Source organism: Enhydra lutris, unplaced genomic scaffold, assembly GCF_002288905.1.
Source record: "Enhydra lutris kenyoni isolate GAN:26980312 unplaced genomic scaffold, ASM228890v2 scaffoldscaffold17, whole genome shotgun sequence".
Taxonomy (NCBI): Eukaryota; Metazoa; Chordata; class Mammalia; order Carnivora; family Mustelidae; genus Enhydra; species Enhydra lutris.
Genome location: NW_019154101.1, coordinates 22227498 through 22240494, shown reverse-complemented (window position 1 = coordinate 22240494; position 12997 = coordinate 22227498). Strand labels below are relative to the sequence as shown.

The window sequence follows — 12997 nt, the reverse complement described above, 5'->3', positions numbered from 1 at the left end:
TTAGTTTCTAGAAAACATTAAGCACCTCATACCCTTAGTGGAGACTAAGTGATAGTCTCTCCTTGTATTTACTTTTCCTCCTTTCTGTTTTCTTTTTCCTCCCTCTTGTACTTTTGCCCTATAGCTACAAACCAATGGCCCACACATAAATCTTTGGCTCAGATTCTGCTAACATGGAATTTGGGTTGACATCCCTGACATACAAGTATGGACTTACACATGGACTAAAATTTCAAGGAGAGCTGATAAAGTCCCAAATATCACTAAAAAGTCTTAAAAATTCTATCAAAAACTGTTTAGTTAACCAGTGGCTGAAATACCACTAATTAGAGATTAAATTGGATAAAAACAGCTGTCCTTTAAAATTCAAGTAACTCTGGGAAGGACATACAACTTATTATTATGACTAATATTAAAAACAGACAAAAAGATAGAATCAAAAATAAGTCTTACTAAAAAATTTCTGCTAGGGGCACCTGTGTAGCTCAGTGGGTTAAAGCCTCTGCCTTCAGCTCAGGTCATGATCCCCAGGGTCCTGGGATCAAGCCCCACATCGGGCTCTCTGCTCAGCAGGGAGCCTGCTTCCCCCTCTCTCTCTGCCTGCCTCTTTGCCTAGTTGCGATCTCTCTTGGTCAAATAAATAAATAAAGTCTTTAAAAAAAATTTCAAATCTTCTTTAAAAAAAATTTCTGCTAAAAATTACTAAAAATCTAGAGACTGATATATAATCAACAATTTTTACTTGGGAGATGATTAACAAGGGAGGTATCCTAATCTGTTTGGTAAGGCATTTGTTTACCTCCACCTTCTTACTGCCATGGAAGGGAATTCTAAGTGTTGATGAATCAAGGTGTGGAAAAACAATATAGCTTCCTCCTCTATTTCCCAATAAAGACCTTGCTATAATGTCAATCTCCAGGCTAAACACCATGGCTTTCAATCTTTCCTGGGTCTGTGTAATAACTGGTTGTATTTTTGCTTCTTTAACAGAAGCATCTAATATCTCTGATGTGTATCCCCCTCTGTGGAAAGAAAGTCCTGGTCAGTTCAGTGACTACAAGACAGAAAATGGAAAGTACATCATTAACTTCTGGCATTACCCCCAATAGACTGGGGTCATATAAAATCCTCCTGAACAAGATGGCCAAGAATTTTGCAAAATTTTCACCAGAAAATGAACAAAATATTTTATGGGGACTGCCTGTACATCATGGATAGCACTATTATACAGGTAAGAAAGTCTCTTTTTCATCACAATGACCCTTTAAGTGTGAATTGATTAGGAAGTAGTACATGCACATTTAGCATCATGTTTTTGAAAATTGATTTTTTCTCTAACTTTCCTATGACTTTTCCAGCATTTGCATAATATCTTGCTTAATTTCTAGCAAGTATTTATGGAATACCTCTTGCCTGCCTAGTTCTAAGCACTGAAGAGTACATACAGGAACAAAACAGTTAAGGTAGGAAGAGACTGTAGGTCTGGTCTGTGATGATATTCTAAGCTAGCGTTAAAACCAAGCTTGTGAGAGAATCTTTGGACGTCCAATATAATTTCCATTTAAACATAAAGTCCACGGGAAACAATAACCAATTCCCCCAAAGGGTGCACACATCTATTCCTAGGAAAGTTTTCAGCCCTGGGTCCAGTAATGAGTGAATAGTGAAGTAGAATATTGGATATGGTACTTTCAAAATTTCATTTTCATTTTAGAATACAATATATGAGATTCTGCTGTTTCTTAAGTGGCTAATTTCACTTAGTATTTAATTGAGCTGAACTCTGTAATAGGACTGGAGAAAACCAAAACAGCAATACAGGTTATGAAATTAGCCCATAAAAGTATTTCACCAACAGTATGTTAAGTCTCAAAGATGAGGTAAGGACTGTAAATACAAGAGTAGCTCAGGAAGGAGAGTGACAACTATGGGCTGAGAATATCATGGGAAGAAAGTAATGCCCAAGAGCTTGATGGGCACATTGTTAGAAAAAAGTGCTGGAATACAAATTACAAAGATGGCAATGATAGCAGGTTGAACCAGAAGACTACCAGATTGGCAGGAGAACTGGAATGTGAAAGAGTAGTGGGTGGTAAATTTAAGATTGATGAGGACCGGTTAAAGAGCCTTTAAAGTCAGACTGGGCAGTTTTAATTGGGCTCTTAAGCATATGATTTAGTTTAGTAATAAGCATCTAATGCTTACAAAATACTTAAACACTTTAAGTGCCTCTGGGTTGCTTAGCAGAGGTTTTAAAAACTATATAGTTTTATTTATAAGCAATAAACATACATTAAATGGCACATTTAAAAATGCATTTTGGGGGAAGTTTGATATATATCCATAGCCTTGAACCTATCAGCACAGATAGTGGACATATAAGTCATTCTAAAAATTTCTTTTCCCCTTTGTATTCTCACCTTCAAGAACTTCCCTAGTCTGGTCTCTCCCAGCCCTCCCCGCTGCTATAACTCCTCATGCCCCTCACTCCTCAACTTCATTGGTAACCACTGATCTGCTTTTTATCACTGCAGTTTAGACAGCATTATCTAGAATTTCCATATAGACAGTTGAGTGCTCTTTTTTAAGTCTGTTTTATTTCAGTTGTCACGATTATTTTGAGATTCATCTGTCTAGTTGCATATGTCAGTATTTTTCATTTTTATTGGTTAGCCAAAATTTTAATTAGAATAATGTTTGAATTGGGAAGAGAATACTGGGAGTCTGAAGCAGGATAAGGCAGTGACACCAAAGAGAAAAATAGATGAAAAAGGGAAGACTATGGCAAGCATGCAAGAAATTGGTAGTAGGATATCATTGCTTGCCATCGAAGCACTCACAGCATGGTTAAGAAGGCATTAAGGAGGGCACCTGATGTGATGAGCACTGGGTGTTATATGCAACTAATGAATTGTTGAACATTGTGTCATAAACTAATGATGCATTATATGTTGGCTCATGGAATTTAAATTAAAAAAAGAAAAAGAAAAAAAAGGAGAGTTAGAAATGATATAGCCATAAGACAAGAAAGAGCTGAAACATTAGGTACTAGGATAAAGTGAATATTGTGAGTTAGGGTAATCTGGGAATAGAGTAAGATTTGAAGTAAATCTTGGAAAAAAGAACCTTGAAGAGCTTTAAAAAAAAAAAGCAATCCATGAAGAAAGAAATAGAATGAACTAAAGGACAGAGTTTAGAGTTAGCGTGGTATATGTGAGAAAAAGACAAAAAGAGAGGGAAATGTTGGGAGGATGGGATATACATAATGTATGCTACAGAAGTAATATAATTGAAAAAATACAGTAAATTTACAGCAAAAAATAGATTTGAATAGTAACAAATATAACATTAATTTTGCTCTGGAAAAAATGGGGATGACAGAAAACAGTTTTAGTCAAGTTTATTGAGAATGATGTATTTTTTTGCCATGGGAAGACAAAGAAAAAAGTTCCTCAGAAGATAAAACAGCCGTAAGCAGGCCCAGCTTAACTGTAAAGAAGGCGAGAGTGCTGAAGATGTCAAGAACAGTAGTGGAACTCTGAACAGGAAATTCAGGGTGCAATCTTCCTTCACTGTCAAGGTCAAGGGCTCAGTCCCAGGCATGTGCAGTTGGAGGTGATGTGGAGTCTCTAATTAAGGAGGACTGTGGAGGAGAAGACAGAGAAGTTAACAACATAAGGAAATCCTTAGATTATCATCATGGGCAAACATCCTCAAAGATGGAGTAGTTTAAAAAGGACAGAGAGTCTTAGAAACAGATTTCAAAACTCCCAGATGAGGCAAAACCCAAGAACCAGGAGAGGTAGGTTTCACATATTTGGATATTATTCCAGTTCAGAAGAGGAATAACAATTTTGAGAAATTTCCATGCATTAACAGAAATTACCCAGGTTTTTCCTCTTGCCCACTGAAGGGTAAGCAGGTCAAGAAGAGCCAAATGAGAAACCAGAATGAGAAAGTAAAAGAGAAACAAAACAGGTTCATGGGAAACAGAACCGGTGAAAAGAAAAGATCTAGTGAACACAGGGGAGGAACAAGAAAGAAGAATAAATGAACATTGCAGGAAAAGAGCACTGGGAGAAAAGAAGGGGAGGTACCCAGTAGCTGGGCAAAAGAGAAGCTGGAGTGGCAAATGAAGAGCCAAAACAGTGTGAGGGTGAAGCCAGAGATAACAGAAGGTTAGCAGGAGTAAAGAGAATAAGCCAGTATGAAAATGGTGGAAACAGGGAAAGAGATGGGTTTAAAGTCAGAGATCGTTGAAGGGAGTTGCAAGGAGTGTATGCAGAAGGTGCACAAAACTCAAGCGTGAATGCAACAGAATGGGATGTTTTGAAAGTAGGAGATGAGAGAGAATGACAAAGAGAAAAGAGATAAAAATACAATAATGGCTAATGTTTATGGAAGCACATACTCTCTGAGCTGAGCATTTTTTGTGCCTTTCATTTAATAACCCCAAACCTCTATGAAGTTATTATTGCTAGTTTCTCAGTAAGTACATGAGAAAACTGAGGCTTGCAGAAGTTATTTATTTAGGGTCAACAAGTAGGTAGGTAAGCAATGAAAAAGGATTTGATTTTAAGCAAATAGAGCCTGGATTTTGCTTATTATACATGAATAGTCACTCCCTAATATTGAAGATAAAGAGTAGTTAGCAAATGTAAGACACAGATGCAGAGGCTAAAAAAAATAGGGCCTATGAGAGAGAATAGAGCATTGTACAGACATCAAGGAAAAGGAAAAAATATGAATGGCAGATGGAAAGCAGAAAGTCATCAAGCGAAGGAAAGACAGTGATGGGAAGGCTGATACAATTCTTTATTCCTGTAAACATATTATGTCTAGTTACGTATTGTATCTACAACTTAGAAAGGTGCCTAGTAAACTCAACTCTGGGTTTCCTCTCTTTTAGGCAGATTAGCTGATCCTACCCAAAGTACAGACTGTGGCCATAAGTCTGGGGCTCATCTGTGTATCTCTGTGGACAGTTGGTGGGCTAGTGAGTTCAATGTGACAGTCAAACCTCAGATCGATGACCTTTCCACAAAAAAATCAATTTAACCTAGGATCCCAATTAAAGAAACAAAAACCAAAACCAGAATCCTTGCAAAAAACATCTGTTTGACCCAAATCTGGATGTTTTGAAAATGAGTCTTAAGTATTTTTTAAATTTACCAATTAGTTTATCCAATTATAAAAATATCAATTAGGGAAAATCAGTAACCTCAAAACTTGATTTAAATACATAAGACAGAAATAAGAATTTGTTATGTTATCAGATAAAACCTGTTAACAAGAGAAATATCTAGATTAAATATTAGGATATTATAAAGCTACATCAGATTTTCAGATTTAAAATAAAAACTTAGAGAAGTATAGAATTCTGCTACTAATTTTTTGGTTTCAAGTTTTTATTTAAACTCTAGTTAGTTAATTCTGTTACTAATTTCTAAATTTTTCACTTACTATGCCTTAGAATTTAATTAATATTTTTAAATTCCAGCACAATTATTATCTGTGATTTAAAATAATAAATCTATAAGATATATCAATTTTGCTTTATGAAAATATGGTTTTTAGGAGAAGCATATTCAAATTGCATAAAATACTAGGGGAAATTTCTGATAAAATTTCCAAAGTTCCCAAAATTACCACTTAAGTTTTACAACATTTCTAGATCTTTAGGCTTACTTTTATGATAGATTCCTTTACTTTGAAAAAGACTCTTTTGTGTGTTAACAATATTAATAACTTTTTTTTATACAGACCTTAATTATTATGTCTCTGCAATGCCCTTCCTTGCTGCAGTTGATTCTGGAATAATGGGGATATCATCAGACAAGGTCACCTTTCTGCCACCATGGAAAGATCAGATGAATTTTTGTTACAATGTTTCTAACTGCCATTCATCATTTCCAGAAGCAATGAAAAAGTGGAATGAATTTTACTAGGGTTTTTTTTTTTAGTGTTTTTTTTAAGATCTTATTTATTTATTTTGACAGAGAGATAGAGAGAGAGCACAAGTAGGAAGAGCACCAGAGAGAGGGAGAGGGAGAAGCAGGGTCTCTATAGAGCAGAGAGCCTGAAGCAGGGCTTGATCGCATGACCCTGGAATCATAACCTGAGCCGAAGGCAGACACTTAACTGACTGAGCCTCCCAGGTGACCCTAGTGTTTTAATTATACCCTTCAAGGGTAGCCAGATAATTTTTGAATAGCATTTAATGTAGCTTTTTTTTTTAAAAAAAATACATTAAACAATTGTTCTTAATGAAAAAAGTTGCTAATATGAAATTATTGTGGTTACAACAGTATTAGTATGAGTGGATTGCTGCATGACATCATACCTCATTAATATCCTCATTACCAATACTGTATCAAGGTCATGCTATCTACTATTCTCATACCAAATAAATTATATACACACATGTGAGCCCAGAGAAATTATGACTTAATAGTGCATGAAGTGTCCTAACTCATGATAATTTCAGGTCAACTGAGCAATAACTGGTCTAGAAATACAATTGTGTAATAGGTTTAGTGAATTTGATCAGCTTATTTCAACTGTCTTGATAAAAAAAAATCACATATGAGTTGACTGAATTAGCATTTAACAGTCAGAATCGAATATTGATGTCCAAAGTAATGTGCCATGAGTGAAAGAGTACATGACTAAAGATGGGTTTCCCTTTAGTTCTCTTCAGTTCCCTTTAGTTTTGTTCATTAAATTGCGTATGATTAGATAAAACACTCTTACACTTGACACTTGGTGGGAAGTTCATTGCATGGCAAGAGAAAACCAAATGCGTAAAATACTAAAGGTGTGATTCTGAGCAGTGTGAAATCCTGAACATTTCTAAAAACACATGGTTTATTCCTTTCATATGGATTCAGTATCACTAGTAATTAAAATGCTTGATATTAATGTCTTTAGGGAGTGTTCAGTATTAAATCTTTCATACCTGAACTCTTAGGAAAAAAAATGTTTTCCCCTTACTTAGAATTTTGAAAAATTATATTTGTACATAGAATTGATTTTCGAGAAGACAGACTGTTATAATTGCCTGAATAGCAGTAACATTTTTTGTCTTTGGCAGCATGTAAAGTCACATTCTAGTAGCTTTGACGACCTGTTGGAGTACTTATGGGCTGCACATGTCTCATCTTTAGAGGTTGCTCATAAAAATTTTCAAAATAGGTAAGAATGGATCTGAAGTTATTTTGTTTAGGAGCACCTGGGGGGCTCAGTTGGTTAAGCATCTGACTCTTGATTTCTGGTCAAGTCATGATCTCAGGGTCATGAGATTGAGCCTCATGTTGGGCCCCACACTGAGCCTGGAGCCTGCTTGAGATTCTCTCTCTGTCTCCCTCAGCTTCTCCCTGCCTGCTCACACTCTATCTCTCTAAAAAAGGAAAGAAAAGAAAAGAAAAAGAAAAACAAAGATAAGAAAGGAAAAGAATGTTATTTTAATATGGTAACAATCTTTCCATCTTACACTATCTTTTTCATCAAAGGCTTTTTAAGTTTACCTATTCACCAATATGTCAAACATGAGGACATATTATGATAAAGAGAAAAGTGATGGGAAAATGTTTTATTGGATAAAGTTCAAAACCATGTTACAAGCAACAGGGGAATATATGAAGAAAAGTATGCTTGTACCACAAAACAGCAATAAAACAAAATGAATTCAGAAGTTCAAGATTTTTTTTTAAGGTTGTTTTAACACAAACTGATGTCTGTAAACAAAAAGGATGTGATGGCAAACAAATATAGGATCTCTGCCTCACTTTGATAAGAAAATATAGCTTAGTTAGCATGTATTTATAGGGGAATATCCAAGAAGGATCTTGGTTACCATACCAGATGGCTAAAATGTCCCCATTTTATAGCAAATGAGATTGAATAAGACAGCATGACTTGGTATGGAAGTGAATGACACTGTATTGGGGATGGTATCTGCCACCCAGAGTGAGACATGCTGTAGAAGAAACTAAAGAATGGGTGACTTGTTTAAAGTACACAACAAATATAGGCACTCATGTATGAGGACTTCTTGTTGACCAAGTACTGTTACCTTTCCCATTGACCGCAAATCCTATGAAGTTAAACAAATCACAGAATCAGGAAACTTACATTGCTTCAGATATTTTATTTCTTAATAGTGCTTCAAAGGCTGATTTTTATATTGGTCAACAGAAGAGCTCATCCTCTTGGCATGTCTGTGGGGTGAATTAGGATTGTAGCCTTCATAGTATCTTTTTGCCATGACTCAACGGCTTGATTATGATCACTACCAAGGAGAGGGGAGATTATCAGCCAGTGAAATAAACAGGAGTTGTCAACATCATAATTGGAATTGAGATCAGGTCATTGTATAGAAAGTAGTTTATAAATTATTATTTTTTGTATACTTCCCCAAAGACACACAAAACTAAATTCCTCTGGGAAATAGCATTTTTCATAGCAACTCTCAAAGCATGAGATCAGCTTTCTGTGTCTGAAATAAAACAACAAAGCAATATTTATTACAATTCTAGGAAGGGAAAGTTATATTGTCATGCATAGAATCGCTGAGCAGAGCACTCTTCTCATTTTTAGATGGGTTATTAGGAGATGCAGAGTTCAGAGACTGGTAGATTTTTAGCCATTTAAGTGGGTTGAGTCATCAGTATAAGAGGTCTACTCAGGTGAGACAGTTGTCAATTGGCATTAGAGATATATTTATGTAAGGAGTCCATTCCTGATTGGCTGAATTTCAGATATGAGGGCATCTCACGTATTAGATGCTTGCCAACACTGGTCACTGAAGCAAGTTTTTGTTGATAAATTCAAGGAAGTCTAAAAATGGTTTTGTGGCTTCTTGTTACTATGTCTACGGAGAATTTGTCTTTTTCTAGGACCCACAAACATGAGCAAAACTGAGGGCATACCCAGGCAAGAGCTGAGAGGACCCCAATGTCTCACCTCCGACCACCTCGAGGGCCTGGACAAATAGGAAGTAAAGGCTTGGGCAGAGTTGTAAAAGGCCTTAGCACTGACGGCATACCCCAATACATACACAGAGCTCCTCAGCAAAGGGTGGAAGACTTGAGTTCAGGGAATTTAAGAAAATCTTTAACCTAATCATTAGTGGACCATTAAGGTTCTGAACAGGGACTTCTGTGATGACTCACTACAGAGAACACAGAGTGAATAATAGAATTTTTCTAGGCAAGTCAATAAACAAATAATGACAAGAAAACCAAACAACAGTGAACCCTGGTAAGGGTGGGAATCTGATTTTTAGAGTTTCCACTTTATAGTGTCTGAACTATTCAGTGTTCAAAAAAAAAAAAAAAAGGAGAGCGAGATGTGCAGAGATGTGCAAAGCATGGGGAAAATAGTGCATACATGCACCGTTCCCCACCACATACACACACTTACACAGAGATAATCAGCCATTTGGAATTGTTCCTCTGAGTTCAGATGATGGACAAAATTTTTGAATCACTTCTTATGAGCATGTGTAAAAAAATATAAAAGAAACTGTGTCTAAAGAATTTAAGGAAAGTGTGAATTGACATCAATGGTTTACTAAGTAGAAATTATGAATAAAGAGGTAGAATTTATAGAAAAAATAGAAATTCTGCAGTTGAAAATTATAATAGCAAAAATGAAAAATTCACTTGAGGAATTCAAAAGCAGGCTTAAGCTGGCAAGAGAAAAAATCCATAAACTTGAATATAGGTAAATTGAAATTATCCAGTGTGAGGAACAAAAAGAAAAAAGGATGAAGAAAAATAGAGCTTCACAGACCTGCAGGAGAGTGGAAATGGAACTGTATTGCAGCAAAATTTATGTAAATGGTTAGAATATGTTACTATTAATATGAACTACATTGTTTTAAGATAGATAGTAATTGTAATCTCACCAGCAAAGAGGAAGAGTTAAGAAATTAAAATGTAGATATATTAGAGAAAGTTGATAGAAAAGAAAGCATGGGGAAAAACATTTATACTGGAAAATATCCATTTAGCACAAAAGAAGGCAGTAATGAAGAAAAAGAGGACAAAGACATAAAACATAAGAACTGAAACAAATTGGCAATATTACTTGGATAGCAAAATGAAAGACATTACACAAAAAATACATGCCAACATTTCTTGTGAATATAGTAGACACAAAAATCCTCAATGTAATGCTAGTAAACAGAATCCAGCCACGTATAAAAAGAATAAACCATGGCCATATAGGATTTATTCTAAGAATACTAATTTGGTTTAGTATCTGATAACCAAATAATACACCATATTAATAGAATAGGGGACACAAATCACAAAATTATCACAATAGATGTAGAAAAAGCATTTGACAACACTCTTTTATGATAAAAAAAAACATTAAAAAAAGGACTAGTAATAGAAGAAAAGTTTCTCAGCTTGTTAAAGGGCCTCTAGAAAAACCTACAGTTAACTTCATATTGTGAAAGACTAAATGCTTTCTCCTTGAAGTGACAAACAAGACAAGGTTGCCCATTCTTACATCTATTCAAGATTTCACTGGAGGTTTGAGCCAAGAAAATTAGGCAGTAAAAAGAAATGAAAGTAATTTAGGTAGAAAGAGAAGAAATAATACTTTCTCTCTAAGAAATCTACTAGAAATATTATAATTAATATATGAGGTCTTCAAACTAGCTGGATACAAGGTCAACATCCAAAAATTAATTGTATTTCTATGTACTAGCATAAAAAAAATCCCAAAATGAAACTAAGAAAACAAATGCATTTACAACATTATCAGGAAAAATAAAATATATAGAAATCAAGTTAGCACAAGAACTATAGAACTTGGATACACTGAAAAATATAAGGTATTTTTGAAAGAAGTGAAAGAACTATTTAAAGGAAAATCTTCTTGTGTTCACAGATTGGAAGACTTAATATTGTTTAAATGGCAACTAAACTTACTCACAGATTCAATGCAATCTCTGTTAATCTCTTACTACAAAAGTACAGTAATCAAGTGTTGATACATGATAATAGATATATGGATCAATAGAACAGAATTGGGGTCCAGAAACAAAAGCTGTTTTCAACAATAGTGTAAGACAACTTGATGGGTAAAGAATAATTTTTTCAACAAATGGTGCTGGGGGAACTGGCAATCAACATACAATGAAAGAAGTTTGTCTCCTAAATCAACAGAATTGACTCAAAATGAATTATAGACCTAAATGTAAGAGCTAAGCCTATAGATTTCAGTCTAAAGCTTTTGGTCTTTGGGTTAGTCATTTTCTTCTAAGATGAGACACTAAAAGCACATGGGACAAAAGATAAAAATAGATAAAATACATTTCTTAAAAGTTTAATAGTTTTGGTGCTGTGAATGATACCATCAAGAAAATTAAAGACAATATACAGAATGGGAAAAAATATTTGCAAATCATATATCTGTAAGAGTTTTACATCTGAAATATATTTTAAATATTTCATAATTCAATTTTAAAAGACAAATAATCCAATTTTTAAAAATGGGAAATTGATTTGAGGAGGTATTTCTCCAGTAAGTACACACAGAGATGCTAAAAATCATTAGGCACTAGGGAAATAAAATTCAAAACCATAAGATACCACTTTACAAACACTATATTAGCTGAAATCTAAAAGATAAATAATAACAAGTGTGAGAGGGTGTAGAGTATTTAGAATTGCTTGTGGGTATGGAAAATGGTGCAACCACTTTGGAAACTAGTTAAATAATTCCTCAAAATATTATCTGAGTGTTATTTATGACTCAGCAATTCCACTCTGAGACAAATATTGGAGAGAACTGAAAATCTTATGTCTTCATCTGTTTTTATGTCCTGTTGGCTCTCCCACAAAGTACACAATGTCTAGTTGTACTGTTATTAAAATTGTGTGACCCTTAACTTAATATCCTTACGTATTCATATTTTCTCCTTCTTAAATTTGAGAGTTGGCTGCAATTTGATAAGAGCATGGACAGCCAACCAATTTTTCTATAATCAAGGACAGTTGGTTATTTCATCCTCTATACTCCTATAGCTCTGTATGAACCATGTATATACAGGTATGTTTTTTTCACAGATAGTAACTGGGGGATATGTACCAGTTACTTTCTGAATTCTGAATCCATAATACCTAGAACCTGATGTATGTATTACTTAGAGTAATTCCAGGGGAAATGTAACAAACCATATAACTTCCATAATAAGACTTGAAGGACATAGGCAAAATGAACAAGAAACAGCATGTAAAATGGTTCAAAAGGAATAAGCATGGTTCAAAATAGTAAGTTGTTTACATGGTCAGAAGATTGCTAGAACAGGTGATACAGATTATATATCTATATTATGTATATAGATATATACAGATAGATACAGATTATATAGATATAGATATATATCTGTAGAGAATAATTATGTGTTTGTATATGTATATCTATCTATATATATACACATACATACAGTTGTGTATGGGTGGCTCAGTTGGTTAAGTGTCTGACTCTTGATTTGAACTCAGGTCATGATCTCAGCCTAGTGAGATCAAGACCCACACTGGGCTCCAAGCAGGGTGAGGAGCTTGCTTAAGATTCTCTCTCTCAAAAAAAAAAAAAAAATTCTCTCTCTCCCTCTCCCTCTGTCCCTACCCTCCCTAACTTGTGCTCTCTCTAAATTAAATTAATTAATTAATGAAATTAACAAATAAATAAATTAAATAGATAAAATTATTCACTAAAAATTTGAAATTAAAATTTTTTTCTCAGTAAGAAGAAAAAGCAGGGACATAAATTGTTGCAACTACCATGGAAAACAGTGTAGAGATTCCTCAAAAAATTAAAAATAGAACTACCATATGATCCAGCAATTCCATAAGTAGGTATTTTTTTGAAGAAAATGAAAACACTAATCTAAAACGATATACATGTTCATTGTGGTAGTATTTACAATAGCTAGACTATGAAAACTGTCTAAGTATCCATCAATGCATGAATAGAT

The 12997-nt window shown here is 34.4% G+C and overlaps 1 pseudogene; it reads left to right on the top strand.

Moving 5' to 3' along the window:
- The first annotated feature begins 929 nt into the window (after nt 1-929).
- The window catches only part of LOC111147762, a 57807-nt pseudogene continuing 45739 nt past the window's right edge, over nt 930-12997 (top strand).